This window comes from Dromiciops gliroides, chromosome 3, assembly GCF_019393635.1.
Source record: "Dromiciops gliroides isolate mDroGli1 chromosome 3, mDroGli1.pri, whole genome shotgun sequence".
Lineage (NCBI taxonomy): Eukaryota > Metazoa > Chordata > Mammalia > Microbiotheria > Microbiotheriidae > Dromiciops > Dromiciops gliroides.
In genome coordinates this window covers 479109291-479130722 of record NC_057863.1, presented here as the reverse complement: position 1 = coordinate 479130722, position 21432 = coordinate 479109291, and the positions used below count along the sequence as shown (strand labels likewise).

General features: G+C 41.4%; 1 protein-coding gene across 2 annotated transcripts in view; it reads right to left on the bottom strand.

Annotated features, from left to right (window-relative positions):
• The window catches only part of SLC7A1 (solute carrier family 7 member 1), a 77663-nt gene extending 57861 nt beyond the window's left edge, over positions 1–19802 (bottom strand). The window contains exon 1 of one of the 2 annotated variants that reach the window (XM_043995879.1): positions 19696–19802. The gene's annotated coding sequence lies outside the window, so the exon portion shown is untranslated. Of the gene's footprint in view, positions 1–7554; positions 7678–19695 lie in introns of those variants that run through there. The other variant, XM_043995880.1, reaches the window with a different exon arrangement.
• Positions 19803–21432: the final 1630 nt, after the last annotated feature.

Below are 21432 nucleotides of genomic sequence, written 5' to 3'. Positions count from 1 at the left end.
AGTCCTATGAGCATTTTTGCAAGTGGAGGGGGCTCGGAGGAGAGGAGCAGAAATCAGAAAAATCAGGATCTGGAACATTCTGTTCTTTCCTGCTATCCCTCTTTAAGAAGAACACAGTGGTCTATCTATTACTGAGACGGCAAGGTCAATGATCAGGATTCCATTCTGTGCCTTTTGGCATTCAATGCCTGCGGACACTCCATCAATATTCAAAGAAAGCAGCCCTTCAATTAACAAAAATATCCTTGGCATTAGGTACCCGGCACCAATTAAAGGTCTAACTTAGAGAATGTTCCTATATCTGGATGAAAGGATTACTTTCCCAACATGTGCTTTTTGCTTAAGCAGCAATAAAAAGGTCAACCATAAGTCCTTTCTTATCCGTGGGGCAACTGGGAGCAGCCAAGGAAACAGATCTTTCACCTTTCACATTTCTGTTATCTGCTTAGGGAAAAGGGTGTCTGCCTAGAGGGGGCAGGGCCAAGGAGAGAGTAAAAACATTTGAAGCAGACATTTCAAAACAGAAGACAGCAGCTCTTTCCAAATATCACAACACACAGCTTCAATTGTCCTTGATGATGGCTGAATTCGATGGCTTAAATTCAAGCCACCATAGACAATACCTAATTCTTTTTTCCTTTGATAAAGCTTGTATACATTTTGATGTGTGTGTGTGTGTGTGTGTGTGTGTGTGTGTGTTGGATAGTCCAGTTGAAAAAATAACCTCTCCCAAGCTTCCTCCCTGGTGAGATCATTTTGATGCCAAAAGTTCTCTCGTAACTATCCCAAGATACCAACACCTTCAGAAGAGAGACACTACGCACACCAGGACGCTACTTCCACCATGCTTAACAGTAGGAAACAGGCATTCCTTTTTAAATATGTCTCTTTCCCTTCTCTGTGGACAAACATTTCCACCAGAGGGGAACATGCCCATTTGTGTTTCTGCAGACGATAAAACTGTCCCCCAAATGCACCCTTCTTCCCTAAGTCACATTAAGCAGATTTCATTCAGAGGGGCATTTATCCTGCATCACTCCACGAGTTGGTTGGTACTTTTTTGTTTTGGTAACAGGTGGTTCTGTGCAAGACTCTCCTTTAATTTTCTTTCATTTCTGTGCTGAGATCAACAAATGTAGAGCTCTTAATGAACATTTCTGTAATTACCCTAGCTAACACTGTCTGAATGAATGCTTTTTTCCACCATAAAACTCAACAAATGAAGAATTCTTAGAAATTTGGAAAGACTTATGTGAGGATTCAGAACAGAACAACAACATAAGAAAGTAATCTACACAACCACAATAATACAAAGGAAAACAACACCAAAAACAGTATGCAGATTAAGACAATAATGAGCAATCCTGACTAGGGAAATAATGACCTTCCCTTTCCCTGATCTCCAGAAATGTATTTGTTTTATATATGGTTCCTGTTAATCAATCATTGAACATTTATTAAGTGCCTACTATGTTCCAGACACTATGCTTAACTTGGGGGATTAAAAAAAGAGGCAAAAGACATTCTCTGCCCTCCAGGAGTTTACAATCTAACGAAGAAGCAATCTGTATTCATGTCCTGGTGACTCCTTGAGGACTGAGACTTCCCTTTTGATTTCATATCTGCAGTATAAATCAAGCATACAGTAGGCACTCAATAAATGTTTATTCAATTGAACTGGATTAATGACAAATCATACCCCCTTCTTTTGGTAGCACATGCAGGTAGGTGGCACAGTGGCTAGAGTACCAGACCTGGAGTCAGGAACACCTGAGTTCAAATCCAGCCTCAGATGTTTACTAGCTGTGTGACTCTGGGCAAGTTACTTCACCCTGTTTACCTCAGTTTCCTCACCTGTAAAATGAGCTGGAGAAAGAAATGGCAAACCACAAGTATCTTTGCCAAGAAAAAGGATCACAAAGAGTCAGACACGACTGAAAATGACTGATCAACACATGTAATGAGATACATGTATTCAGACATGGCAAATATCCTTTTGTTTCCTTAAATGTACTAATGAGAGAGGAGGCATTTGTTGGGCATGATATCAACATAAAAATAAATCACAAAAAACATCAATAAGATACTTCTTTAATACAACAAAGGAAAGAAAACAAAAAGTCTCCTACTTTCTCCCCAGACAGCCACTTTGCTTTGTCACTCTTATAACCACAGAATAGAATCATAGACCTTAGAAATGGAAGAGGGGCAGTTAGGTGATGCAGTGGATAAAGCACGGCCCTGGATTCAGGAGGACCTGAGGTCGAATCCAGCCTCAGACACTTGACAAGTACTAGCTGTGTGACCCTGGGCAAGTCACTTAATCCCCATTGCCCCACCAAAAAAAACCAAAAAACAAAAACCAAAAAACAGAAATGGAAGGGACTTCTCTGTTACATCTAATTCAGTTCCTTCATTTTATTGATAAGGAATCATTGTTCCAATGAAGGAGGAGGTCAAAATTAACAAGTCAAGTGCAGAACTAGTTAATGGCAAAGGACTGAAATCCAAATCTCCTGACTCAGAGTAATGTTCTATAAACTGGCTCATACTACCTATCTATAATCACTAATTTGCTTTAATTTTCTTTGCTGAAAAAACTATTCTGCTCCTTTGGATAGAGACTGTCCTCTTACCTGGACATAGTCAATGCAACTTACTAAGCTCTTTCTCCTGACTGAGACCTATGTTTCTCCAAATTTCTTAGTTTACCCATCTGTCTGCATCACTGAACAGCTCAAAGTTATCTGCTTACTCCATGCTTTACTTCTTTGCTAAAGTGATGAGTGATTATAAAGCTTCTGGAATTAGGCTCCCAACAACAGAATTACCGTAACAATCCAAACTAGGGATTTACAACTGATATTCCAGATTGTCTGGGAGAATGAGGAAATATAATTGTTAAGAAAATGGAAATATAAAAATGTTAAGTATGGGAAATCCTCACAATTACTACGGGTTTATTCCTGGACAAGGTACTGTATAATTTTCAAAATGAAATGAAGTCTCATAGACTGATACAATGTTATCAATGGACCTTATCAATGACTTAATCTAATAATAGTTGCTTTTGCCCATAGCAATGTTATAAGGAGCTACATTCTCTAGAATGGAATAGGTGCCCAACATTTTACAGAAACAAACCCAAGTTATCAGACTACAGATGACATAAATGCACAAAGTATAACATGCTTCCTAAAGTTTAGGCACAGTGCTTGGCCCATGGAAAGAGCTTACTATTTACTCGTTGATTGATTACATAAACATATTAAATGGGGAAAGTGACTAATCACATTAAACCTGTATTTATAGCCCCACTTTGTAATTCCTGCCTTATTTTTACTATATCAAATCAGAAGGTGAAAAAACATAATCACAGTGATAGAATTCATAGGTATTCCTGTGAATTGAGAAGTCTTGGTTAGAACTGATTAATCTGGAAAGGAGTAAAAGGCCAATCCACCTTGTTGCTCTCTTAATATAAAAATGCACGTGTGATTGAGGTAATGTTGGTCTTTCTGCTGTTTTAAAGCAGTTTTTTTTCTACTTTGCACCTTATCAAAACCAGCAGCTTCACTTCACACTGATGTTATACAAGGTAAACTTGCCTTTAAAACGCAATAATGGAAACACCCTTACTTGCACATACTGAATTTTTCAATCTTTGATCCCTCCTCTGGTCTCAAAGCTTTGACCTAGAAGGGAGTGAAATTTAAAGGCACACCACGTTAGTCAATAAAAATTTAATAGCCTACTATGTGTGAGGTAGTCTGCACAACACTGAGGCCTGGGGGCTTTATACCTTACTTTACCTCACTGAAGACCAGGGTTCATACTGTTGGGCACCAATGCTTTTAAAATCCAATTCAATAAGCATATCTAATCCAATACTATGTGAAAAGCACGGTGCTAAGGGCTGAGGATTCAAAAATGAGCAACAATAGTTCCCAGCCTCTAGGAGTTTACCAGAAAATAGTATGTTATATTGGAGGCGGGGGAGGATTAGTAAGATAGCTAGAAAACAGCCTGAAAGAGGCAAAGTAAATACGCAAAATGTTCTAAAATCAAGGAGACTTCATCAGGGAGGAGGAGAGAAGGCACTTTAGGGAGGAGGGTGGCAGCTGAACTGGCCCTTAAAAACCATGGGACAATTCTGGTATAGATGCTTGGGGCTGGCGTAATGAGACAGAAAGCAAGAGCTAACAGTCCAATCTGGCTGAAAGATTGGCTACGTAATCATAATATCAGAAATTCAGAGGAAGGACCTTAGAGGCCACTGAAATCAACGTCCTCATTTTACAAATGCAAAAACTTAAGGACAGAGAGGTTAGGGGCTACATGGGTAGTAAAAGTGTCTGAAACCTGAACTCTGTCCATAAATAATTCAATTATTTTGGTTCTTCCACTCTGCATTTCTCCATTATTATTTTTGGATTACCTACACTGTGCCCTCCAGATGAACAAACTAGGTTCTGAAATCTCTGATTCTACACCTTCATAAAATTATACTCTGCTCTCCCCTGCCAATTTACCACCCCACCCCACTCTACCCCATCCCATCCACAGTGTTACCCTAACCAAGTAGCACATAGCTTTTGGAAGGAAGTTTTAAGTATTTATAGAAAAGGAGAAAAAGCAGCCCCCTTTTAGGCTCAGAAAGGACTAAGGCTTATCAGTAGTATATGAACACACCTTGTGGTTGAGGACCTCAAGAATTTGGCTAGTGTGAAACAAAAGAGGTGCTCCATTTCTAAATTTATATATGTACTGATTACTCAAAAAAGAGATGATGGGTCTGCTCCAAGTATCCCCCAAAGCTCTGTGCTGAGATTTTAAAAGCTGAGGATTAATAAGGAATTACTTTGTCATTACAAGTCACTCTTGCTTCAAACAAGGGTAAGGTATTTCTATCACTTTTGTGTTCAATCTTGTTCATTCCGGGACTACTGTGAATGAAGCATGATGGAATTCTCACTATGAAACACTGTTTTCCAATGAAAAGTACATTGTTTCAATGAACTAAGCCATTTATCTTTTGCCCTTCTTTGTAGTATCATTGTGGCCTTATTCACTAAAAATTATTCCCAAATGATTTACCAATATAAATGTCCACTATGGAGTATTTTATCAAGGAAGACAAAATTTAACTCACTAACTGCTACCCAGAATAATGAAATCTTCAACTTACTTGGACTCGATATTCAGTATCAACGTAGATTCAGCGTGTCAAACTATTGAAGCTTAGCTTTAGGGTTAATAACTTGAAACTACATAAAGATGAAGACATTTCAGAATACCCAGCATGGTGTTTTCATTTATTTCTTTCTTGCAACTAAAGCTAAGATTTAGAATCGTAAAACTGTACTAAGACTTTCAGAACACCCTGCATAGTGTTTTAATTAACTGACTGATTGATTAAAGCTAAAGCTAAACTTTACTAGCTTAAAACTGCACCAAGATTTTGAGGACACTAGTATTTTAATGCTTGCAAAATGCTTTATAAAAATCATCTCATTTAAACCTCACAACAAGCCTTTGGGCAGCCACTACTAACCTCAGCTTATAGATGAGGAAAACGGATGCTTGGGAAAGTTAGAGTGATCCTGTCCAAAGTCACAGGGCTCATGAGGCAGGATTTCAACCAAGTCTTTCTATCTCAGTCCAGCACTCAATCCGCTATTCCACATTGCCCTTTATCTATTATTATTATTATTACAGGTAATATACAAATATTCTTTCCACTGATCAGAACTTAGCAGTGTCTGATATATAATAGGTGCTTCATAAACGTAAGCTAGCTGACTGATTGAATATTAATCTAACAAATGAAGATTCTACCAACTACGGTTCACTTAGTGAGATTTCTTTTCCTGTACCTTCTTTCACAAAGGGGATGAACTGTGAGACTGAGTCCACTTACATCTAAACTGAGTGAATTAAGCCTAAGAAAAGTTAAAAAAAAAAAAAGATTTGAGTCACTTAAAATTGCCATACATAAGCACCTCAGAATCTCAAAAAGCAGGTCTCTGACCAGTGATGTCCTCTACAACAGTGTAGAAGGGGGTAAACTAAAGTCAGATAACAGAGGTAATTTAAAATAGGGCATGCTATATAAGCCTGACAATGACATTTGTGGAAATAATTACTGATTTCAGTAGATAACAGGAAGGTTAAGTTGTGAGGATTTTTGCCTGAAGGTCACAAAATACTTATCTGAGAATTCTTACCCTGTAGAAACTTTAAGCAGAGAGAACCTCCCCCCCTTCCCCCCCCCCCACACACAATAGAGGCAATATGGTATAAGATGGAAAGCAGTAGCCCTGGAGTCCGAGAATCTGGTTCAAACCCTGACTCTTCCGTGTGACCTTGGGCCAGTCACTTAAACTCTATGGGCCTGAGTTTCCTTATCTGTAAATTGAGGGAATTGATCTAGATAGCTTCTGAGGTCCCTTCTGCTTTAGATCTCTATTAGCTTGTTACCAACTTTTTTATTTGAACTTATTCTCGGCTCAAGCCTAATTTTTCCAATGAACTGTTATGAGTTTTGGCAGTTGATGCTGCCAGTGAATGAGTCTGAAAGTTTAGGCATTTATTAGTGCTAGTCACACTCACATCAGAACAATAGCAACACATACCAACAAACCCCTGGCCCATACCTCAAAACAAGCAGATATACCTCCTATAATGCTACTGAGCAGTATTAGTATATAGATCCAATAGAGCATAGCTATACCACTGACGACCAATCAACAAGCAGGTATTAAATGCCTCCTGGGTATAAAGCACTATGGACACAAAATAGAGGTATATTTATAGAGAGAGGTAGAGAATATGCAAAGACAATCTGAGAAGTTGGTAATAATGAAGGCATTCAATAAAAACGACATCCTACATAATGTTGAATCTATCCTTCCCAATAGGAAATCTAACCTCTAGCTAGACTGGACATTTTGCCATACGTCAGCATTATTTGAAAAGGAGATCTTACCTTTTTTAAACTAAAGAAAATATTTCTGGGTAGCTGAAATAACTTCAGGGCAATAATATAGAATGTATTGAATAATAATAATAATAATATAGAATGTAGAAGAGCAAAATATAATGTTCTATTGCTAAAGACAAAGTCTCCATGGAGACTTCACACTATTGGCAGGTGAACCAAGTTTCAATCTGATTTCTTGTGTTAACATACCTGCTAATGGAAAGTTCCTCAGCCCTCTTAGAACCCAATGTCACTATCTATCAAGGATAATAACACCCCAAAAGGACACAGCTAAGTATTCACTGATTGCATAGCGTATTTGATTAACCAAAGCACAGAATTAATCCCAAAGGGAGATGTACAAAGCAACATTAATGCATAAATTAAGCATACTATTATTCTTCTCATCCCTACAAAAGCACTACTATTGGCTTAAACATTTTCCCTAAATGCATATCAAAAGATTAAAACTCAGAAGAAAGTACCAGTTAGATAAAGTGTTAGATGTGATTTTAATGGCATAGCCCAAATACTACCCTATGATCTTGTTAGAAATCAAAGTACGCTCTCACCAGACTCAGAGATCCCAATGTGTTCCTCAAGATCCGTGGACACTGGGTCAGTCACACCTATTTCAAGGCCGAAATCCTGAGTGTCCATTTATAAGCTCCTTTGATCCAAGAGCACATTGTCTCTACGGAACAAGAAGTTTTATTTTCAATTTCCCTTCTTTTTGGAAAGGAAATGTTTGCACTTCAAAGTGTTTCTTTGAAGAAAGTACCAACATACACGTGTCCCTTCCAGGTTAAGAGCTGTATGGCTCAGTAGGGTGTACAAATTCTGGGAGGCTACATAAGGTGCCCGTGTCAGGCCAATTCATTCAAGGTGAAGGTGTAGCGGGTGAGAGAAGAAAAGAAGTAACATCATAGTATTTTTTGCTTTTGATCCATGGCTGTGGAAGCACTTCCCACACATGAAGAATTGCAGCAAAGGAAACAGAAGCATCAAAGATGGGGAAAAAATGCTTTAAGCTACAATTCCTTTGCTGCCTGAGAACTGATCTCCTGATAATATACATTCCCTAATCCACAAACCAAACTGGTTTATCTAAAGAACCATTACATTGACTTCTAGTCCGGTGGGTTGGGTTTTTGTTTGTTTGTTTGTTTGTTTGTTTTTTGGAGGGGGGGGGTGGCAGAAAATCTGTTTCCAACCAGTGATTTAATAAGTATGGAGAATTCCTAATGTGAAAACTCCCTCCGCTGATGCAGATCAGCAAAACTAAGAGATAAAGTGGTTTGCCCAAGGTCACACAGCTAGTATATGTCAGAGGCAGGATTTGACCCCAAGTTTTTCTGATTTAATTCTTGATTATCCAAGACGTAGGGATCCCTAGCATTTATATAGAGCTTAAGGTTTGCAAAACACTTTGCATAAGCTACTAATTGGATTGTCATTCAAATGACTCAAGTGACTGTAAGTGAATTGAGTTTTTCTCTATCCTCCTATTTCACACCTGCCTTATATTCTAAAGATAAAGAGTTGTAAAAACAAGCAAGAGAGCATTGTATAACATTTTGAAGGTCTTTAAAAGTACTAGAACCTCTAATAAACTACCAGCATTTCCCAAAATGCATCCATCCTGTACTAGAATAGGGATCCCAAGAGAAAAATTCGATTAGTGGGAATATCCCCTTCAAACTATTAAATTATACATTAAATTGTTAAAGATTAAAGATATTATAATATTATTTTTCCACTTTGATTTTTATTTTTAAATGATTTAATATTTTATTTTTCCCCCAATTACAGGCAAAAACTCTTTATTTCCACTTTGGAAATAGATTTAGTTTCCTGCTTTTCTCCTCAAATTTCTCCAGGCCCATTTTATCCTCAGAGGTTCCATAGATGCGCACGTATGGGTTCCATCAAAATATCTCAAAGCCTGGGGATGGTGGATAGAGCCAGATAAACTTAGAAAGGCACAAAAGTCTGCCATATGCCAGCCGCATGACCCTGGGTAACTTACAAACTCTTAGTGCTGTAGGCACCTCCCTAAGGCTCCTAAATTGCAGAGAAGGTGCCAACCCACACTGGAATTCTGTGGCTCCCAGACCAGTAAAATCTTGGTTCAAAATCCTATCTGTATTCCTATCAAAATACTTCAAGTTCACAAATTCCATGGAATAATTCACTTGGAAAAGGCCGCTCTACGCTCTTGCTTCCCTGAAAGTTAAACACTGACAAAATGTCCAGGAAAAGCCGGTTGAGTTACTCTCTTTGGTGCACAGAGGAAGAAAGAAGAGAAACCCACAGAATAAAGAAACCGTCACAATAAGTATAAAACAGCACTAGGCCCCTATCTCTATTCCTGGAACTGAGGAAAGGCACTCCACGGAAGAAGGTTCTTCTCATCTTCCACCAAGCATCTTATGTGGCTGAGCTCTGTATTAGGGCACTAGGGAAAGAGGGCCTTTGAGAAACTGTACAGTATAGCGGGGAAATCCAGTACAGCACTGGATCTGGAGGCAGAGAACTGGCTCTGATTGCAAACTCCACTGCTTTCTGCTTTTTAACATTAGACATCACTTCATTTCTCCAGGCTTCATTCAGGTTCTTCATCTATAAAATGAGAAGGTTGGAGTGGAGGAGTCCCTTCTAGCTCTGAATCCTGAGTCATCTCTCACTGCTCTGCCATCATCCTGCCCCGCAAAGGCCCCCGAGGCATGTTCACTGGTTAATGCACATCAGCCAAGCCTCGTTTGCAAAAGCTCATCTGTCACAAATAGTGGCTGGGAGAGACTGGGTCACAGACTCCACGTCAAAAGCAACTGACTTCGTCATCATGCTTAAGTCCGTTCTGGAGAAGCAGAGATGCGTAGAGAATTTTCATCTGTCCTTTCAGAGCTAACAAGAGTTCTGACCTTCATGTGTTTGCTTTCCAAATGTGCTAGCACACTTCTAAGGTTTCCAAACAATACAGTGTCCAATGATGACAATTCACCATGCTACTCAGAAGGATGGTGTTGACTTAGAAAGGCTTAAGTCAAAAGACCTGGGTTTGAATCTTGGCTCCAACACGCACTTGCATCATCATGAACATGTCACTTACCCTCTCTCAGATCCCTTATCTGTAAAATGAGAATATATGCTTGTCCTACCTACCTCACAAGGCTGGCAAATGGGAAGTTTCTTCACAAGTCCTTAAAGCAATATACAAATATGAGTTATTATTTAGAAGGATATGAACAGCCAAATTAAAGCTCTCTAGGATATTCAATAGTGATATCAGGTTGGAGAGGGAAAAAAAATGGAGGAAAGAGCTTTTCTCACAGTGGTGACTCTCTGTCACTTTAAACATTGACAAAGCACTTTCATTAAAAGACCCTTTGAGAGGGGCAGCTAGGTGACACAGTGGATAGAGCACCAGCCCCGGATTCAGGAGGGCCTGAATTCAGATCTGGCCTCAGACACTTACTAGTTGTGTGACCCTGGGCAAGTCACTTAAACCTCACTGCCCTGCAAAAAAAAAAAAAAAAAAAAGACCCTATGAGAGTACCCAAGTCAAGAGATCAGGGATCTATCATGGTATTGGAGTATGCATGCATCTACCTATCTATCTACCTAACATGCATAAATTATGTATATGTATATATCTATATCTATATACATATATGTGTAAAATTTTAGTTTGAAAATAGCCAGTGAAAATATTCTATAATCTTTGTAGGTATAAGCAAATCACTAAGCAAACAATATTACAGGACCTTACTATTCCATACACACAAGGAATACCTGATTAATGCAGGTGCTCTCAATGTTTTTCGTGTCCTAGACCCCTTTCAGAATCCCTCAAAACCTAGAGAATACTGTTTTCAAATAATTGAAGGAAATGCTAAATTTCAATTAGAGTTAGTGAAAATAAACATGGATCCCTGAAATCTACCCATGGACCCTTGTGGCTCTGTGTGCCCCCAGTTAAAAATCTCTCCCATAACCTAATCAACCCTACATTATTGTTAACAATGGCAGAGTGAAGTATTAGCCAAATACCACTGGAGTCAAGAAACCCTGCTGTTAATGTCAGCCAATCACCCATTGATAAAACTGTTCTTACAGAGTTGTGATTATTTTACCTAATGATGTTAATACAATAATAATACTACATAACCTTTTTTTTTTTAGTGAGGCAATTGGGGTTAAGTGACTTGCCCAGGGTCACACAGCTAGTAAGTGTGTGTTAAGTGTCTGAGGCCAGATTTGAACTCAGGTACTCCTGACTCCAGGGCCGGTGCTCTATCCACTGAGCCACCTAGCTGCCCCCTACATAACCCTTTTTAAGGAACCAGTTAACAGTATTAGGTGGAGTATGCCTGTAATGTGGCCACCCTGAAAAACCCACAATCCTACAGAATCCATGGGACTAGCTAATGGTAACAAAGACTTATTATTGATTTTTTTCCCCTTCTGCCACTCTACATAGTAGGTTATAGGTCCTTTGGGATTAGGAGAAAATAAGTCACAGCTTATGACCAAAGGAAGCAGAGACTCATTCCCCCAGTCTACACAGTCATCAGCTCCAGACCTCCTTGACAACTCAGAAAACCGTGTCCCTGTCTGCGAGAACCACTGCAGAAAAACCAGATCAACAACCAGGTGTCCACATGGTAAATCAGCAACTTTTGATTGAGCACACTTTTTATGCAGAAGTTCAGCAAGATTTTTTTGTGGCCATTTTTCTCTAAATCTGTTCCACCACCACCATCCTCCTCCCAAATACATAAACATGTGGCTATTCAATCTAAGCAATACAAAGTCAAAGGGGCAGCACACAGAGCTGATCTACTGTGCAAAGGCTGAGTCAGCTGTCTTCTGAGTTCAAGTAATTATGTAGAAGGCTGCCCTCTATAGGTTTTTTGGGGGGTTTGATCTGTGATCTCCTTGATCAAACAATGAGTCTCCTATACTGCAGTTTATCCTTATCAGGCTTGTGAGTTTGGATGGAATTAGATTTTACAGAGTTTATCTTGGAAATATTTAAGCCTCTTTCAAGGAACTCATATTTCACTGATATCTTCATTCCTTATATTGTATGTTAAGATTCTTTAAAATATACCTGATAAATGAATCAAGAGGTCATTGGCTTAGGGAAGAGATGATTGGCCTTGGAGTCAGAAAGACCTGGATCCCTACATCTGACACATAGGAGGCTGAATCACTTTTTTTTTTTTTTTGGTGAGGCAATTGGGGTTAAGTGACTTGCCCAGGGTCACACAGCTAGTAAGTGTTAAGTGTCTGAGGCCGGACCGAACTCTGGTCCTCCTGACTCCAGGGCCAGTGCTCTATCCACTGCGTGACCTAGCTGCCCCAGGCAAAATCACTTTTAACTCTCCATGTCCCCCAAGCAATGCCCTAAGATTCTAGATCCTAGCTAAAATCCCACCTTCTACAGGAAGCCTTTCCCAATCCCTTAATTCTCTTAATTATAGTGTGGCCATCCTTCCATTTACTCTTTCCTATTTATCCTGAATATAGCTTGTCGGTATGTAGTTGTCTTCATGTTTCTCTCCCCCATTAGATTGTGAGGTTCTAATGGGCAGAGGCTGTCTTTTTCCCTTTCTTCTTATCCCTACAGTTTAGTGCAGTTACAGGTACATCGCAAATAAATGCTTACTGACTGAAATGAGTTATTATTCAGCATCAGTGGAGGAAATTTAAACATCCAGGGTCCCCTACAACCAGTGAGTGGTATCAAACTCAAATAGAAATAAACCATATATAAGGATCACTGAGGTAGGATATTGACTAAGAAAACCACATATTGACATTATCTATGTTCTACTCTATTTATTTTGTTAAATATTTACAATTACATTTTAATTTTGCTCAAGCTGCACTTCGGAGTGTTTCAAGCAGCATCAATGCCCACTGAGTGTTTCACATCTCTGTCCCATACTACCAAAATAAAGATCTTAAATTAAATATTAGACTAGTTAAGACTAAATCCAAATGAGAAAATTCTTTCAGAAAATCATTCCAAATGTCTTGAAGCTACTGAGTAAAAGAGGGCAAAGTCGGGAATTCTACAATTCATGAAGAACAGCACCTACAATATGCCTACCCCTAGGAATACATGCATACAAGTAAATACAAAATAATGAGGGGTAGGGAAGATTTCACTAAAAACTATGCAAAACGGTTGAAGAGAATATTCTAGGCACAGAGGACAACCTATATGTATGTGTGAGGCAAATGGGGTTAAGTGACTTGCCCAGGGTCACACAGCTGGTAAGTGTCAAGTGTCTGAGGTCGGATTTGAACTCAGGTCCTCCTGAATCCAGGGCCAGTGCTTTATCCACTGTGCCACCTAGCTGCCCCTGGGGCAACCTATATGAAGGCATGTAGACTGGAGATAGGATGTCTTGCATGGGAGATAGCAAGTACACCAGTTTTGCTGGAATGGAGAAGTACATCAGGCAGTGAGAATGGAAAATAAATTCAGAAAGCCAGATTGGAGCCACATGATGAATGGTCTAAATGACAAGCAGCAGAGTTTTTATTTTGATAAAAAGCCAGACACCCCCCTCCCCAACCCCAGATATGTAAAGTTGGAAGAAGTTATTCCCCTTTCTGAGCCTCACCTTGATAAAATGGAGTGTATCTTGAGGGAGATGGGAATGTTTAAAGGCCTTGAGATCATACTGACTAAATATCAGTTGAAAGAACCTGGGAGAACAGAAACTCAGGGAAATGTGATAACTATCTTTGAATATCTGAAGGATTGTCAGGCAAAAGGGGGATTATCTTAATTCTGCTTGTCGGCAGAGGATGGAACTAGGTAGGAGCAAAGAGTCATAGTTAGTGATAGTAGGAATTTAAATGTGATGAAAGGAAAAATTTTCTCTAGCAATTTACTCTCCATAAATGGAAGTGGTTACCTCCAAAGCTGGGGGGGCTCCTCCTCACTGTGGACCTTCAGGCAAAAGCAGGATGATGACTATCTCAGGAATGCTGTAGACAATGTTTCTTGTGAATGATTTTTTTTTTTTGAGGGGCAGTGAGGGTTAAGTGACTTGCCCAGGGTCACACAGCTAGTGATTATCAAGTGTCTGAGACCAGATTTGAACTCAGGTCCTCCTGAATCCAGGGCTGGTGCTTTATCCACTGCCCCACCTAGTTGCCCCCAGACAATGTTTCTTGTACAGGTATGGACTGGACTAGATCAGGGTTCTCAAATTTTTCAAATGCCTTTACATTCTTAAAAATTATTAAGGATCCCTCCCCCAAAGAGCTCTTATGTGGTTTATAGTCATCGATAATTACCATATTAGAAATTAAAACATCCTAATATTATGATGAAAATAGTTTTGACCTTAGGGATGCTGGACTATGATCTCTGAGGTCCCTACCAACACTGAGATTCAATGACTTCTAATGACATGTTTTTTTCCACTCAAATCTTACTTTTCATTGTTTCTCACACGCAGAAGTCAGCCATTTCAAAAGGATTGGTAACCATTAACACTGAAATCTTCACAATTCATCTTCTTTCAATTATGATAATTATCATTCAGTTACAAAGCTCTAACTCTACATTTTATGTATTCATCAAAAGTAGAATTTTTCAGGCTCAAAAAAAGCCATGTCATTAACTTTATAAACAATCAACTAACAAAGTTTTTTCTAAGCTTTCACCAGGCAAGCTTTACAATCAAGTTTATTAGTTTGTACAGCAAATCTTTCCTACAGTGAGCATGTTGCCACGGTGAAATACTCATAACAATAAGGAATCAAGTAAACACAACCTTGCAAATACTGCCACAGGTAAACTAATGCTTTACAGGCAAGAGCAAGGAAAAAAAAAAAGATTTCTACCAACCTGCAAATCTCCCCAAAGACTCATTGGTCATAAAATATATTAAATATTTCTTTTTCAAATTAGGATTCTGATGTGATTTTTTTAAAAAAAGACCTCTTGCAACACTAGGGGGGAAATAAGGAAATAGTAAGATAAAAAGAAGGTCCCCAAAGAAAGACCTGAGTTTCAGTCCCAAGAGTACAATGTTCCAGTAACTTCAAGCAGGATGACTATGGTTGTTGTTTAATTTCTTGGACACCTCACTTTCCTCAATTGTAAGTGATCCCTGCACTATTTACCTATCTTACAAAGTCCACAGACAGACAGCAGTTATACACTACAACATATTGAGTCATTATTCTGTACTGCTATTTTTTCATCACAAAGTAAAAAAAGTATGATAGGTAAAGAAAATGGGCTGATGCCCTGGCAGGTGAAAAGGATGAAAGGTGTTCCACAGGAGTGCTCCCACTCATATCCTGAAAATGTCAAGAAAAAGCAAGGATGTCTCTTCAAAGCAAGGTAGATCTACTGTGGGATATATAAATGAATATAATCAAGGTTACCACAGTATAGGCAAGCATGGATGAGTTGCAATCTGCATAGTTGGAGAGAACATCAAAATCTAGGAAATCACAAATCCCTAAGTATTTGATTATATTGTTACTGTTACCTACCAGGGGAAAAAAAACCTCCATGAAAGCTAAATAACTAAGCAAATATTATCCTAACCTGGAAGTTAGATAATTTAAAATAGGATGCCATCAGTGGCACTGGCCCTGGAGTCAGAAGGACCTGAGTTCACATACAGCCTCAGACATTTACTAGCTGTGTGGTCCTGACTGTCTCAAAAAACAAACAAAATAAATAAATGAATGAATGAACAAATAAAAACGAATGAATAGATAGATAGATGGCTAGATGATAGATAGGTAGGTAGAAAGATAGATAATATATGATGCCATTAAAGAAGGAATATACTAAAATCTCAAATGCAGGAGACTAAAAAGCTGTGCTTCAGAACTTACGACTGTTCATACTGTCAGTAGTAAGGGACAGAGTTCTTTACTATACATGTCCTAAATAGGGGACTGCCCTGCTAAGCCATGGGGCACTGCCTGCCATAATCTCTGGCCCCAGTGAACAACTCTAGGGAGCAAGAGCCACAGTACAAGGTTTAGACATAACTACTGTCAATCCTATGGGGAATCATAGGAGAAGGGGGAAATGTCCAGCCTGCCAATGAAGAAAAGCTCCCAGGTCTAACATGAGAGATCAGGAAAGCTAGGCGAATGCAGAGGCAATCCACAGCAAAGACCAGGGAAGAGGTTATCCAGCCCTCCCACCTCAGGAAAAGTGACAGATTAAAGTGTTTTATATGCTGATGACTAAGATGGTCTCATATTCAACCAAAGTCCTTCTCAAAGGTTCCTCTCCACTACCTCATCTTTGCCCCCACCAAGATCCTTGTCTCCTAATGGTAGTCATAGTTGTAACAAAGGAGGTGACTGGGGCCCTCTACTGGTAATACAGGGGATTACATTTATCTTGTATATGTGTATGTATATATATATACATACGTATATTGTCAACAAGTTACTTTTCTCAATAGAATGTAAGCACACTGAAGGTAGGAACTACTTCATTTTTGTCTCTATAGCCTTAGAACTAGCAAACACTAGGTATTTAATCAATATTGAACAGAAGCCGGACTGAGTTTGAAAACCAAGGTTCAGATTCCATTTATTCTTCATGTGACCTTAAGGCAAGTCATATACATATACATATACATATACATATATATGTGTACGTGGGAATATATATATTCTCATATCTCTAAGCCTCATATTCTCCATCTGTAAAATTAAGGGGCAAATGACCTCTAAGTTTAACCTCTAGCTCAAAACCTATTATCCATAGTACATGCTATAAACATTCATCACAGAAGATTGTTGTTCAGTTGTTTCAATCGAGTCCTACTCTTTATGACCCCATTTAGGGTTTTCCTGGCAAAGAAACTGGAGTGATTTGCCATTTCCTTCTCCAGCTCATTTTATAGATGAGGAAACCAAGGTAAACAGAGTTAGGTGACTTGCCCAGGGTCACAAAGCTAGTAAGAGTCTGAGGCCAGATTTGAACTCAGGAAGAGTCTTCCTGAGTCCAGGCCCGGCATTCTCTCCACTGTGCTACCCAGCCGACATCACAGAACAGAGTAGACTCTTAAATACTTGATAAATGGAATGGCAAGTGTTAAAATTCTGACTGGAACTCAGGTCTTTTTACCATAACTACTCTTATCTGACTCTGCTGGATCAATTAATAAGCATTATTGAATAAGTACCTACCATATGCCAAGCACAGTGCTAAGCAATGGAGATAAAATGTCAAAAAAAAGACACATTCCCCGGGGCCAAGGTCATCCTTGGGAAGAGACTGAAGGGGAAAAGGTGTGACTAGAATAACGAGTGGGTGTCACTGACTTCTATCTTAAATGGTCAGAACAAGTAGCATGTGCATTAAAGAAAGCTAGCCTTGGAGGAAAAAGGCCTGGGTTTTGAAAACAATTCCAGCTCTCCTAGAATGAAGACTTCATCTCCACCTCCAAACCCCCTAGTCCCTAACACTGTGCCCAACATACAGTAGGACATAACTAACTGTCTGCTGGACTGCAAGGAATGTAAGCTAGATATGGCTGACCTTCCTCAAAGATAGGAAATAAGCCTGAAAAAACGTTAAGCTCTAATATAAAGGAGATATTAAATGTGGCCCTCGGACTGGAGTGAGTTTCTCATTGTCTCTAACATCATCATTTTCTATTGTGTTACAGGTTAACACAAAATCTAAAGATTAAAATTAGGGAAAGGGCCCACGGATAAGAGATTCACCTTCCTGTTAGGTAGGGGCACTTCCTTTTTCAAACTCTTGACTGAACTAAATAAGCCCATATTCTTTCTAGGACATCTGATGAATTGAATGGTATAGAAATGGTACACTTAAAACTCTGGAATCCTAAAAATGGGTCAATGTACTTGGTTTAAGAAATTACAGATATTAATTCATATCAAGAAAGACATGAATTAAAGTGCCCACTGGGTAGATATCCCTCTTTAGAAATAGTTAACATCTATCTGTCCTAGAATTCAAACTCCTAAGTCAGAGACCTGTCTTCAAGTTTGTTTTCTGTGTTTGTTTCTCTCAAGCATGTGCTTGAGAGGCATTTAATAAATATCACTCTGTTCTACTTTCAGATAAAACCCTCTCCTATGTCTTTTTGTACCATGATTATTGCATTTCCAATTACAATTTCCTAGATTAATTTGCAAATTGAACCTTATATTTTAAAATAGATAAATATAACCTTGCGTCAGATTCAACTTTAAAACATTTTGTTTGATTTAGCCCTTTTTGCCTAACAAGTTTCTGGTCTGGAACGTCAATTCTTTAAGCTCTTTTGTTTTAATGACAAAAGGGTGTGTTTCCACAAAGATGAATGCTATTTTCCACTGAGACCAACTGAAAATGTCATGGGAATAGAGCACAGTTGCAATTATTTAAGTAAATACACTGGGCTAGATTGGGCTAGATGTTTTAAGATAAAATGAAAGATTAATTAAAGTTCCACATGAAACAATACGAAAAGGAAAATAAGTGAGAGCTACCTTATGTGTCATTCCAGTGGTAAAAATACAGTGGAAAACAGGGTAACCTTCTCCTATACCTACGCATGGAAAACAAACTCAACTGACAGGCTTTTACTACTTTCCAAAGCCCTAATCAAGTAAAGTTAAACAACTCCGACCTTTCACACACACTGAAAAAGGGAAGAGAGTAAAATTGTACACAGTAGCAGTAATAGCAGCCATCATTTTGGTAACCATTCCTATACGCACGCAGGTTTTTTAATCATAATCTAACTTGAGTCTGTGAAGTTTTATTAGGCAAAAAAGAAAATGAAGATGATTCTTGAACTTGGAAATAGACTCCTTACCCCTACCCCGCATCAGTCCCTAAGTCAGAACTAGATAGGCCTTTGTGAGTCATAAATTAGAGAGTCCACCAGCCCACCTAGGAAGATATTCCTGGACAGAACAAAATGGAGAGGGGCGGAGGGCGACCTCGGGTTAGTGACCAGGTGCATGCGGTGGCTACAGATGCAGCCACAGCTGGCTTTGGACCCGTATGGAGCAGCTCCGGAAGGCCGCCCACCTGATTCGGGATAGCCCCGGGTGGCTGGAGGGGGAGAATAAAGGGAGGAAATGGGATCCAAGAAAGCAGCGCCGGGCTGGGTGACACATCCCCCGGCCTCGTGGCAGGGTGGCTAACCGTTCAGAGCGCCATGTAAGGGAAGGTCCCTCCCGAGGGCCACACCAACCCAGTGATGCCTTTAACCTGTTAAGCCCAGCGTCGGTGCCCACCCCCGGCCCAGCATCCCGGCTGCGGGGGTCCCCGGGCAGAAGGAACGAGGGAAGGAGTTGGGGTGTCAGTGACGAGCCCGCCTCTCCACGCTTCCTTAGTATAAATATTGCATCATACACCACGCTGCTCCTTTAAGGAGGCAAAATGGACTCCGCGGCGTAGACAGAGCAGCATGTGGAGCCAGCACTCGCGCGCACATCCCCGCCGGCCCCGGACCCCGACTCCCAGACCCAAGCCCCTCCGGTTCCGAAACCGTCCCACCGCCCAGCTCCTCTCTCGGGAGGATGCGAAAGCCCCTGGCGCCGGACGGGGAGCCCTTCCGGCTCCGACACGCGCGCTCTCCTCCATCCCCTAGCCCAGCCGGTGCCTGGGCACCCAACCAAGGTGACCCCCGGCTGGGGAGCAGCCTGAGAGAAGGACGGGGGCACCGCGCACTCACCGGGGCTGGGAGGCTGTCAAAGGAGCCGGCCTGACTGGAGGTGGGATGCGGCGCGCCGGGGCCGAGGGAGGGCTGGAGGTGTCGCCGCTGGGGCCTGTCACTGGGGGCCCCGGAGGAAGGTGCGCGCCCCTGACCGGTGTCCCGAGGAGGATGCTGGCCCGGAGGGCGAGCTGCGGCTGCCTGTGCTGCGAGTGGAACTGCGTTGCGCTCCGGCCGTTGGCGCGTCTCACTCCGTCCTCCCGGGCTCCCCTTCTTTACACCTCGAGCTCTTAGGCACCGCCTCTCCGTCGCCCCGCTCTACTGTGAATGAAAAGAGTTAGGGGCCGGGCTTCCGAGACGCGCGCAGGCTCAGCCCGCCACACACAGCAGCCCCGGCTGCAGGCTGGCACGCCCGCCAGCCAATGAGAAGCTGGACGAGAGAATGAAGAGGGGAGCCCCAGAGGAAGGGAGGGAAAGATGGAAGAGGGAGGCCGCCGGGCGGGGGCGGGGGCGGGGCCCGCATCTTCTCTGATCTCCACCCGGAGACGCACATCAAGCCCAGGCTGCTACTCTGGCACTTGCCCCCTGCGCCCGCTAGCCCAAGACGCGGGCTCCGCCCACGTCTTCTCGCCCCCTCCCCAGAGTCTCTCCTCTACGCTCCGGTTTCCCTGGATCCTGCGGGAGCGGACAGCGCGCCCGGGCCCCGGAAAGAGGAGTCCCGAGCCCGGCCTGCTGCCCACTATCCCCAGGAGAGGCCGAGCTGGCTCGGCAGCAACATGCTCTGCCGCGCCACGAAGTTGCATATGCCCCTTCTCCCACGCGACCCCTTTTAAAAGGGAGTAAGTAAACTCCTGGCTTTGCACGTCCCTGCGCACAACCGTCAGGAACGGTGTGCAGCAATGACAATTGTGGAGACCGAAGGCCTGGGCACTGCCAGGCTATTGGTTTCACCTCTATACCAGCCTCAGTATTTGTCCTCGTGCCCCCGGTGCCTAGCGCAGTGCCCGGCACATAGAGGTGACTAATAATTACTTGGTTAATTGATACTAAGAGAGAACGGCATTTTTGTATCCCATCAGGCAGCACAAACCATGCACTCCCAGCGTCCCTTTTTAAAGAGGTATTTCATTCTGCTTTCAGCAGAATAAGGTGCCTATGCCAGACAGTGCTGCCTCTCATTAGATTCCGGAGCTGACTGAATGCAGGGACCAAGTTTGAGGTCTTCCCCAGTTCCTGCCCTCATACTAGGGGACTTCTGCATACAAAGGGATTCTTTTTCAAATACCTTAACTACTCAGTTCTTCAACTCACTCACCTCCCCCATAAGCTATTCCTATACTCAACTTCAGCCCTGCACAAAGATGGTGATACCATCTTTTTTGGTGATACCACCAAGATCAAGATCTTGGCATCACTCATAAATGTACTACCTCTGTGTTCAAGATTTCTGAAATTTCCTTATTTCATCATAAACCTACTGGCTCTCTCTCTCTCTCTCTCCCTCCCTCCCTCCCTCCCTCCCCCTGCCTTCCCTTACAAAACCCTACTCTTCCTCTGGGCTGTGACTTCCAGTCACTTCACTATTACATACACTTCCAAGCCATCTCCTCTGCACTAGGCACTCTTCTATTTTCCCAAGCTTGACCCCTTGGTAAATCAATTCAGCTCTACACTGTCCTCTCTTTGAATCCCTGGTTCCCTTATCATTTTGTCCAGCCAGCACCGGCCCTGGATTCAGGAGTACCTGAGTTCAAATCC